Below are 12,078 nucleotides of genomic sequence, written 5' to 3' on the forward strand. Positions count from 1 at the left end.
TTAGGTCATTAAGAAGATGGCCACCCTTCTAACCCCTTTTCTCCATCTCTGTCAGAAAGAAGGCCAAATAGGTCTGCTCATTTCCCACTGTTTCTCCCCTAACTTCTGAGGTATTTGGTGAGTGAAAAACCTATAAACTTTTCCCAGTGCTTTTTATCTTCTGCCATTTTCCTCCATCCTGCCGTAGGTCATTTAAATAAATGTTTGTTTCTTGAATCCATTTGTCCTGGTGGCAGTGATTAATGTACCTGCTTGGTTTAATTTTATATGCATTCTATATCACCCACTGTACATTTTCAGACTTATTAAATAAGTGCTCCCTCTTTTCACACATAGTCAGTAAGCATTTTATTTATACAATGTGAGAGTGTGTATATCTGATTGTAAAACCCATTTTCTTTTCCTTTGAAAATAGAAATACCTAGCCTTAACCACCTAGAGTTATGTTTGTTTTCTAATGCACATGCTGCACTGCAAAATGAAGACAAAGCTCTGAGTTTAATAATCGCTTCATTCATTTAAAACAAAACAGCTTCAAATTTAACTCTTTATTGACAGTGCATTAAGTAGATTTCCTAATAACTCACCCAGAAGCGAATATCTACACTTTTCTTAACAAATAGCTTTGGGTTAGGGGACTTTATAATATGAATTTATAGGCAAGATTTTTTTTTTTTTTTTTTTTTGCGGTACGCGGGCCTCTCACTGTTGTGGCCTCTCCCATTGTGGAGCACAGGCTCCAGACACGCAGGCTTAGTGGCCATGGCTCACGGGCCCAGCCACTCCGCGGCACGTGGGATCTTCCCGGACCCGGGCGCGAACCCGCGTCCCCTGCATCGGCAGGCCGACTGTCAACCACTGCGACACCAGGGAAGCCCTGGAGCTTACATTTTAATAGAGGTGTATAACAACGTAACCAGAAGGTGTAAAGAAACTAGGGACTTTCCTGAATGGAAAATAGTTTATTTTCAGGTTCATGTTCTCTTGTTACTCTAGTAAGCTTGACTTTGCTTGAAACATTGCTTAGTATTTTCTTAGACCACCCACTTCTACCCTTGTTCAGCCACCTGTTCCAGGTCCTTTAAGTCACCGTATATTTCCTCGCTAATTTACTTCTGTCCCATCATGTTTATAATGCTGTATATTCTGGTTTCACCTCTTACTACCTATGTGTACGTGGATAATTTACCTCCTAAGCCTTAATTTCCTCATCTGGAAAATAAAGGGTGTTCAGTGAGTACTAAACAAAACAATTCATGTTGGGAGCTCAGTATAGTGACGGATGCACAGTAATACCTCTTAGCTATTTTGTTCATGATGATAATGATGGAGAGGAGGAGGTAATGAGTATGTGTGAGGCATTCAGTAGTTACTGAATCTCCTGGACTAGGTCACGGGTCCACAAACATTCCTACAAAGAGCCAGATAGTAAATATCTGGCTTTGCAGGCCATGTAGACTCTGTGTTGACTACTCAACTCTGCTATTGTAGTGTGAAAGCAGCCGAGGCAATATAGAAACCAATGGACATGATTGTGTTCCAATAAAATTTTATTTATAAGAACGTTTGTTGGGTCAGGTCTGACCTGTGAATGGTAGTTTGCCAACCCCTGGACTGGATCATAGGATTTCCAAATCTAGGAGAGTTTTGTGTAAGAAATTTAAGCAACGTAAGGGATCAAATACCTTTTGGGCAAAAGCTTTCGGCTGACTTTCAACAGAAGCTATTTAACTTTAGGGACAGTTCATTCAAATAAAGGGGAACAAAAGCAAACTATGAGTTAAACCAAATGGAAAATGTAGCATGAACCCCTGTATGCTTTAAATATGGCTTGAAATTATATTGTAAATCCCAGAAGTGCTAACAAGCTAGAGCTCATGAACAAGTGTTATAAAAAAACAAAAACAGTGTGTCGCCATAAGATTATGCCTAACTGCTGATGGCCAGAAGTGATGTAGAAGAAATTTTAGAATGAATGTGAAGGTCAAGATTCATACTTTATGAGATTTAGGAAGAAATTAGTATGTAATAGTATAGGTTAATGTAAGCTAGTTTCTGTTTGTTTTTTTAAAATAGTGTGCACTTAATAAATCATTTCTTTTTTTTCTCTTAAAACTATTCTTTAATCCATGGTGACATTTTACTATACATGACATCTAAGAATTGAAGAAATATAGTATTCCTTTCATGAGGCAGTTTGTTTCAACAGAAATTTTGTAAAAATAGAGTTGAAGCTTAGGAATGTATTTGTGTTTACCCAGAACTGTTTAAAGAAGAGAAACTGATTCTGGCAGATGTGAGTGTTACAGTAACTGACATAGTAAACACAGCAATGGACAAATACTTTTCTAAGCTTGAATAAAATATTCTATAATAATAGAAAAAGCAAAACTAAATAGCAGCTTCATTTTATAACATTTGGTGTTCATCAAACTACCTACTGATTAGTCATATGATTTTCCAGATATTAGGATAACAGAAATAGATCATGTTCACATGATCTTCATTAATAATAACTGCTGCTTATTGACTGACTCTAGTCCCATAAAAAGCACTTCCTATGAATTGTCATGACAATTTCATGAAACAGAACTATTATCTTCATTTTATAGGTGGGGAAACCAAGGCTTATAGAATCATGCAAGGTTACACAGCTAGTAAGTGGTGGACCTTAACTTAAATCCAAGACTGACTGACCCTAATGCCCACACTATAAACCTCTGATCATCCTTGCCACCGGAAGGAAATAACCACCCACTGGAAACTATTAAATGGTACTTCTGGTTGATAAACTCAGCTCTCTTGAGCTGATATGAATCAGTTGCTAAGCCTATACAGATAGGAACGGATCTTTGAATGCCAGGTGTCCCGATGTGGTAAGTGCCGAAAAACTCACCCAACCAAACTCTCTACTAAGCCTTATATCTAGCAGTTAAACTACATCATTATAGTAGTTAACTTTGATAATGTCCCTACAGGGTAAATAAATACAAGGTACAAGTGAACGCAAATTCTAGAACCAAATTGCCTGGGCTCATATCTCAATATCCCCACTTACCAGCTGTGTGGCCTTGGACAGGTTACTTAAGCCTGAGTTTACTCATCTATAAAATGGAGATTTTATAGAGAGGATTAAATGAGATATAATCTATGTAAAGCACTTGATACAGCACTTAGAACACAGATAATGTGCAACAATTAGTATCTTAAAAAAAAACCAAAGACCATGACTCAAATAGTTGATTGGCACTGTTCAAAAACAATATCTGTAATATCCATCTCTACCATACTGAGGCCAAAATGATTGACTGCTGGGAGTTCCCTGGCAGTCCAGTGCTTATGGCTCTGTGCTTTCACTGCTGAGGGTGCGGGTTCCATCCCTAATCGGGGAACTAGGATTCTGCAAGTATTACAGTAGTTACTTACAGTAATTACAGTAGTAATTACAAGTAGTTCAGTACACTCATGGGGCAGTGGCCAAAAGAAAAAAGATTGCTTTGGCTGCTTTGCTTTGACTAATAAACCCATATCTATGGTAGAGTACATACAATGGTAAAAGTTCCGATTTTTCAAATGTCCCTCATTTTACCCTTGACATGTCTAGTTAATTTTAGACAATATAGTAAAATGCACGGTGTCCTTTCTGAATGGCATTTCAAACATGAAACCCCAACTTAGAGATTGGATAAGCCAACCCAGTTTCTGCCCACTTAATGGGGTAGTCAGTTCCAGCCTAAGGTTCACTGCAAAATTTTCAGTAGTGAAATTATTTAAATATGTTGGAAGCTGTCCTTCCAGACTACTTGCTTCAGTCATGGAAACCATAAGAATGAATTACCCAGCGGAAGCCAGGTGTTCCGCAAACTTAGGCATTACATTTAAAGACGGACCGGGGAGGAAGACTGCCATTTACACCACACCAACGTCACTTGCTCAGGTCAGCTTATTCCAAAACCAGACACACAGCAGGTCCATCATGTATGCAGATGAATGTTCTTGAAAATGTTAATAAAATGGCTGTTAGTTAAATCTGACAGCTTTGAGATTTGGGAGCCAGTCTTCCAAATAAATATGGTATTAACTGGACAATTGCTCTAATCTGAACCTAGCCTTTATGTCTGACTCTATGTCTGTTTCTGGTTTTTTTCTAAGTATGTGCTTAGAAGTAACAATTAGAATACATAGGTGCTAATGCAAGCGATGTATCTTTCTTTCCTCTCCAGGACCTATTGCATAATTCTGAGTTTTGGAAATGAAGAATTATGAAGGTATTTTGCAAATAAAGAAACTCAAAGAGATGATGGAAGAGAACCACACGGCATTTGAAGGTACCACATTTTAAATTATTTACTTATCTTCGTTTGCAAGGCTTTTTTTCTGAATGTACATGTGATTTTAACAAATGTTTTTAACAAGCAAAATTAACAATATTACTTAAGTACAATCGACAGTGAAGTGCCAAATTATCTGAAATCAGAGTATTCTGGATAAAACACTGGGGGAAACAATGGCTTTCCCCCATTTAAAAAGGCACAAGAGCACCTCTTTTCCATTTGCTTCTCTTCAGGTGTTCAAAATGGTAAGAACACTTTCCACGCCACTGGAGGCAAGAGTTTCCAAACAGACTTGCCTTTAAAAGCTCAGTAACTGGTTCAGGGTGTCACGTTTTTTAGATTCCAACCATATCTCTTCAAATTAATTTCAGTCCTGAGTGGACCACAGTGCAGATATTATTATAGACAAAAAAATTGCAAAATCAAATAATTACCTTATCAAAAACTAAAATTAAAAAAGAAAAACTGGGCTTCCCTGGTGGCGCAGTGGTTGAGAGTCCCCCTGCCGATGCAGGGGACACGGGTTCGTGCCCCGGTCCGGGAGGATCCCACATGCCGTGGAGCGGCTGGGCCCGTGAGCCACGGCCGCTGAGCCTGCACGTCCGGAGCCTGTGCTCCGCAACAGGAGAGGCCACAACAGTGAGAGGCCTGTGTACCGCAAAGAAAGAAAAAAAGGAAAAGAAGAAAAACTATTTAGGACTTCTTTTTAACTCCTGAAAATATTCATTAGTATGTAAGTTTATTAATATTAAAAAGATGCTTTAGGTAGCTTTGTCATCTGCCTAAATTTTTAGTTTACTTCTACTGTGTTTTAAGGTTTTCTTTTTAATTATAAATATTCTCTGGAGTATCAGTTGCAAGTGGTTCAGTACACTCAATGTTCTATAATAAGTATGAATGCAGTATTTGCAGCTTACGGCACTTTCTATGTTTCTGAAAGCATTTTTATGAATGATAGTATTGTTCACTAGACTAGCAAAATCACACTCATCCTTTAAGGCCCAATTTAAATCTAATCTCCCCAGAGCTGTCTCTAATCACCGCAGACTAAAAGACATCTAATCTCTTAGAGTACATATCTTCTGTGCACTTGTTTTTCTTATCTTTTATTTTCCATGACCATTAATGACTTAATTATCTGCTCATTTGTACAGTTATTCACCTACTCTTTCGTCCATTCATCCTTTAATAAACATGTCCTAAGTACATTCAATATGTAAGTCATTGTACTAAAATCTGGGAATATTAAATTACATAATCGTAATTGCTTTACAATAAGGGTATTATATACAATATAACAAGAGAACCAGAGGTCAGAAAACCTAGCTCTGTCAAGAGGAGTCAAAGAAAGCATTGCAGAGGAAAAGACATTGGGACTGGGACTTACAGGATTAGATTAATTAGATTACAGTATTATATACAATATAACAAGAGAACCAGAGGTCAGAAAACCTAGCTCTGTCAAGAGGAGTCAAAGAAAGCATTGCAGAGGAAAAGACATTGGGACTGGGACTTACAGGATTAGATGCTTAACAGTTACAGGATTGGATGCTTAACAGTTTTCTAGGTGAAAAAGAGATCATTCCAGACCAAAAGAGACTAGGAAGTCATAAAATGGCATGGAAGTTTTCAAATTGGATGCATTTTCACTGATATTTCATCTCTTGGCCCAGATGCATTATTTCCCAGTGACCACATTCTTCTGAGCACCAAGGCTTTCTCTGTTCATACTTCAATGGAAACGTGGTCACACAAGTCCCTGTTTGGAAAGGGCCCTGCAAGGGAACTAGATGTTAATCCTCCAACTAGAAGAGTAATTAAATGCCCCACTGAGTGAGACACCCTGTTGTGATAGAATACCTTTATTTGCAGGGCATAGAAAGAATGAATTGAGAAATCTAATGTTAGTTGGCACAGAATTATAAAATCTGGCCCTCTGGAAGAACATATACTACAGATGTCAGGACTAGATATTAACCTTTTTGTAAAGATGCATGCACTTCTATATAAATAGATAACTTGGTTAAGCAGAAATGCTCGGATTTTCCATGTAGAAAGTTCTTTGTTTCATCACTTTTAGTTGGAAAGTTTAAGTTTACCTCCTCTTTTTTGAAATGAAGTATACTAAATATTCCTAAACCTTTTTTAATAGGTAGAGATCTTACCTCATGTTAGTAATTTTGCTCACTACTGGACAGTACCAAAAATCTATACAGCAAAGGCGATTGGGATTAATGGTCAGTAACCTCAACAAAACAGAGTTCATGAGGAAATCACTAATAAAATCCTCTTGTGTGTGTGTGTAAAAACCAAGTGAATGGGGGGAAAATATAATATGGAAAACTGGATTTCTGCTAATTTAATGTGGGTGATTGGGTGAAATAGGCATTTCCTTCATTAAGCTCCATCTTCATTAGATTCAAATTATATTATCTGTCATGGCAATTCTTTTAGGTGTTACCTGTAGTTCTGATGGCTCTGTGTTTCTCAACCGAAAACCTTGATAAATCATTTGGCAAAGGAATTTCTGAAAACTGAATTTCAATGAAAAATGTTTTAAAGATTTTAGAAGTCTCATTTCACTAGCTCTTTGCCAATTTAACTTTTGTGACAGAAGAAATTGTGTTCTAAGAGAAGCAGCCCCAAGATAAAAATTTGTGCTCGTGACTTATTAAGGAAGTGCCCAGGAAAACCATGGAAGGGAATAGAAAGAGAAAATGAAGGGAAGATGGCAGGAATGTGCCATCTCAGGGTACCTCAACCAGAGTTTCTGCAGGAGAACTATGGAGCATGAGCTGTTCTCTAAAGTTGTCCTAACAAAAACAAGGAAGGCAGGTTTTCACACCCCAGTAGCCACAGAATTTGACCACCTGTAGACATGTGAAACTTTCCAGACATTTTGTCTCTCAGAGTATGCAGAAAAAGCATCCTGTGGTAGCCTGAGGACAGGCTACCAAAAAAAAGACACTGGCTATTGGAAAAGAAGGAGTATTTAAAAGAGAGAGAAAAGCAAAAGGAATGGAGGGAGAGGAAGAGGAAGAAGGGGAGGGAAGGAGGAAGGCAAGGAAAAGAGGAGGAGAAGAAAAAAAATGGAGGAAAGAGAGAGGGGAAAAGGAAATAACAGTAAAAAGGGAAGGGATGTAGAAGATCTAAATGGAGCGCTGATACAGGCTCACTTGAGAAGAACCTAAGAAAATGCCAGATATATAATCTGATACCTATTTTAATTTTCCTTACCTGCCTTGCCTGCCACTTGGGGAAACTTCATTATTAAACCTATTAACCCTAACATCCAGGGATGCCAAAGTATTTAGATGGGGCAGGGATGAGAACAAATCACTACACTTTATTCATATTCTACCCGCTATCCTCCCTCTGGGTACCTCTGTGACACTTTAGTGTCTGTAAGTAACATATTCTAGAGAAATTCTGTCCAAGTCGATTAGCACAATCCTGTCATGTGTTGTGGTTGATTCTTGCTTGTCATTTTCTTTTGCATGCTTTCTAAGCTCAAAATTTTGTAACCCACATTGGGCCCCCCTGTCATTAGTGTGAGGTGAGAGATTGTGCTTCTGTATGAAATAGGCAGGTATGTATTAGTTTGATTTCTCATCACGGGAGAGAACTGTAAGGTAATTTGCATGCTCTGATGCTCCAAGATAACTTAAAAGGTACCCCTGCTTTGCTTGACATTGATGAAACAAGACAATACCCACAGGCAATGGCTCAAGGTCACGCTTTGGATTTTCCTTCATCTTTGATTTCCCTTCATTCAATCCCTACAAATTTATATTGGTAAAATGAGCTCACTTTGTACTGAATGACCCATCTTAATGAATACTGATGTTGTGTAACGTCTCATACTTGGAGTTCTGTCAGACATTTACATGACAGTCTCTAGTGGATAGAGCAGGTTAGAATATAATGATTCCATGAATTCTTTTCTGCCCCTGGAGCTAAAATTTCTACCAGCTTCACTGAGATTTAAAAAGAAGAAGAAGAAGTAATTCTACATTCTGATAAAATTCTGTGCCTCAAATCTTTCCTTTCAACTATATCCTCAAAGGACATGTCTTGATATCACTATTTGTTAATATATGTGAAGATGCTACACCTACAGGTAAAGTTCTCAGTAATCAATTTAAAGCATTTATTGTTATAAATATCAAAGAAAACAGCCAGATAAAACTTGAAATTAATTGTATTTGTGACCCTCTTAATTTGAGAAAAATTTGTTTTTAAAATATTTACATGCACATTGCAAAAATAAAATGAAATCATACCCCACTCTCATTTCCCAGCAAGAAACACCACTAAAGTTTCCTGTGCATTTAACAAGACTTTATAACACATGCATACAAATATATGGATATTTATAGGTTTTCTTTTTCTAAACAAATACTGGATCATACTATATATATACTTTACAAATTGTTTTATCACTGAACAGTATATCCTCAACAACTTTCCATACCAGTCCATTAAGATCCACTTTATTGCTTTTAAAATCTTCATAGTAGTGCATAATGTGGAAGTGTTGCCAATTCCAAGTTCATGTACCCAGTGCGCAGTGAGGCCAAACAAACCCAAACATCAGAGTTTAGAGCAGAGAAGAGTTTATTTCAGGGCTCCAAGCAAGGAGAATGGGCGGCTCATGCTCAAAAGACCCAAACTCCCCAGTGATTTGGGGGGAAGAGATTTAAAGGCAAAATTTGGGGTGAGGGCTTCATGGTGTGTGACTTTCTTCTGATTGATTGGTGGTGAGGTAACAGGGTGATATTTCCAGAATTTCAGCTTTTGGTTCCAACCAGTCTGGGGTCTACATGCTTGTGATCAGCATGTAGTCACCATCCTCCACCCTGTGAGGGATCTTTGTTTGTGTAGAACAACTCAAAGATGTGCATCAGATTGTTACCTGTATCCCTTCTGGAGGAGCTAGGAGTCCTGTGACTCTAGTATCCTATTAACTGCTTGAGCCTCTCCTTTGGAACTCAGGGAAGGCCTAGGAGACGAAAGCCTTTTTTCTACAAACAAGAAACAGGAGACATGGAGGGGCTTTTGTACCCAGAAGGACCCCGAAGGATCCTGCTTGGTTTCAGAAGCACCATCATTGTTTTTCTCTGTTCCCTGTTAGTGGACATTCACATCATCTCTAGATGTTTGCTCTACCAAATAATGCTCCAGACATCTCTGCTCTCCTTCTTTTCAGCAGGTCTTCTTAGAACTTCACTTCAGAGGATCACTTTTACCTGAGTAATGAAAACACCAGAGATTTCTCTACTTTTTTCTGAACTTTTCCCCTCAACTTTATCTCTCAAATCTTGGTTGTCCTTTTCCTGGGATTCTTTCCACAGTGATATTCATTTTATTCATCTGGAATATTTGCCTTTCCCTATATCTATTCTTGTCATAATCTGGCCTGGTTCTCCTTACTTACCAAGATCTGCTTCTTTCTGGTGCCTGAGAAATATCTTTATAAACTCCATTATCTTCCTAAACTCTAACCTGAAGATCTGTTGCATGTTAGGACCCTCAGTTGGTGACAGGATCACAAAATTTCCATTTTGGAATCCCTCTTAAATTTCACTGACTCCAACTTGTCATTGCAACCACAAAGCAGCATGGAGGACTCTCTGGCCTGCTCATCTAACCTGGGTTTGAGCCTGGAGCTCCACCTACCAAGAACTTCCACTAGCCTGGTAACCCAGTGGAGGCACCAACCCTGTTACATCTACTGCCCTAGGAAACCTTACATTTGACTCAGTTTATCCAACAATAAAATGGGCCTATATATAATAACAACATTAAGTTTTTGATAAGGATGAAATAAGATAGTAAATGAGATTGCATCCATAAAGCATATAGATGGATCCCCAGTACATTTTTCGTACCCATAATAGTCATTATTCTCATTATCCATTGAATGACTGTTTCTCAGTCCCAGCTAAACATCAGCATCACCTACATAACCTTTAAAAAAAAATACAGCTTTGGGCTTCCCTGGTGGTGCAGTGGTTGAGAGTCCGCCTGCCGATGAAGGGGACATGGGTTCGTGCCCCGGTCCGGGAAGATCCCACATGCTGCGGAGCAGCTGGGCCCGTGAGCCATGGCCGCTGAGCCTGTGCGTCCGGAGCCTGTGCTCTGCAACGGGAGAGGCCACAACAGTGAGAGGCCCGCGTACCACCAAAAAAAAAAATACAGCTTTCCCTCCTCACACTTCCTTGGAGCTGGGCCTGGGTGTCTGCAGTATTAAGAAAGCCCCATAGGTGATTCTGCTGCACATCTGGGTTATGTGAAAATGTCATTAGTCAACCAGCTTTTGGAAAGTTTCATCTTTCCAAAGCTCCAACTTCTAGAAAGATCTTCCTTTTATTAAGTCAAATTTAATTTCTATTCATATTTTTATTTTTGACCCTGAGGAGTAGACAGAACAAGCAAAGAACATTTTCTCCTTGCAAGTCCTTCAGATACATGAAACCAGCTATTACCTCTCCCCATGTCTTTTCTCCTCTTGACTAAATATTCCCAGTTTTTCAACCACTCCCATATGACATGGTTTTAGCCTCTTCATCCTTCTGGCGTACTGAGTTTCAGTGCCTAGGACAAAACGCAGCACTCCCGACTTCTTCTGATCGGCCACAGGAAGAAGGGTCCTGTTGCCGCCCTAAGTCGGTATCAGGTTTGTTTGTGTTGTTGCTGAGAGGTTGGGAGCAAGGCGCTATTAACCTTTATTGACTCATCTTCATGGTGCTTGTTGTCACCTAAAACTCCCCTATTATCACCTACAAAAGGATCCCCTTCTCTTTCTTGCCACCATCTCACCAGGTCACTGTGCTTCTTGATCCATGAGTCAAATCTGATATTTATCTCACTCGTATATCTTTTCATTAGTCAGTCTGTCCTGCCACTTAAATTTCACCTGAATCCCAAATCTATCATTGAATGCAGTTGCTACAATTCTACAGAATTGTGACTTCAACATTTTAACACAACATTAGTAAAAAATATTGAACAGGCCAGGAATGAGAAGAGAGACTGGTGGTATACTACTAAAAAATAGCTTTTTTCTTTCTTTTCTTTCTTTCTTTCCTTCTTTCTTTCTCCCTTCCTTCCTTCCTTTCTCTCTTTCTTCTTCCTCTTCTTCTGCTTATTCTCCCTCTTCCTTTTCCCTTTCCCCTCCCCCTCTTCTTCCCCCTCCAATTCCTCCCCCTCCCCCTCCCCCTCCTCCTCCTCTTCCTCTTCCTCCTCCTTCTTCCTCCTCCTCCTCTTGTATGTCACTAGACTGAGAGGCAGACTCTGAATGGCAGTTTCTTGTTCCAACTGCAGCTTCTCTACTTATTAATGACATGACTTTTGGGGAAGTTAATCAAGTTTCCTGTGCCTCAATGGTCTAATCTATAAAATGGGGATAATATAATAATAGCTCTTGACTCCTAGGGTTTCTTTGATTCAGTGAGCAATTCATGTCGAGTAAGAAAAGAAAGCTGGTGACTGTTAGGGACAGGAAGTGTTAGGTATGCATTTAAATTCAAGCTGTGCTACCACTCACCACTACCTTCCACCTCTGAACCACAAGCTCCCCTCTGTGAAATGAAGATGTAATCTTACCAACTTATGTAATTATGAGTATTACATGAGATGATGCATGTAAAACACTTTATCGCAGTAGCTGTTACATAAAGATCACTAAATTAAGTGTAGCCTTGTTGCTGTTATTGTCATTATTTATAATAGCATTCAGTTC

At 38.9% G+C, this 12,078-nt stretch overlaps 1 long non-coding RNA gene across 2 annotated transcripts in view; it reads left to right on the forward strand.

Annotated features, from left to right (window-relative positions):
• The window catches only part of LOC132528919 (uncharacterized), an 88,006-nt gene that overhangs the window by 12,259 nt on the left and 63,669 nt on the right, over positions 1-12,078 (forward strand). For both annotated transcript variants that reach the window (XR_009543337.1, XR_009543336.1), the window contains exon 2: positions 4,224-4,328. This is a non-coding gene — a long non-coding RNA (uncharacterized LOC132528919). The remainder of the gene's footprint in view (positions 1-4,223; positions 4,329-12,078) is intronic.

The sequence above is a fragment of the Lagenorhynchus albirostris genome, chromosome 11 (assembly GCF_949774975.1).
Source record: "Lagenorhynchus albirostris chromosome 11, mLagAlb1.1, whole genome shotgun sequence".
NCBI lineage: Eukaryota > Metazoa > Chordata > Mammalia > Artiodactyla > Delphinidae > Lagenorhynchus > Lagenorhynchus albirostris.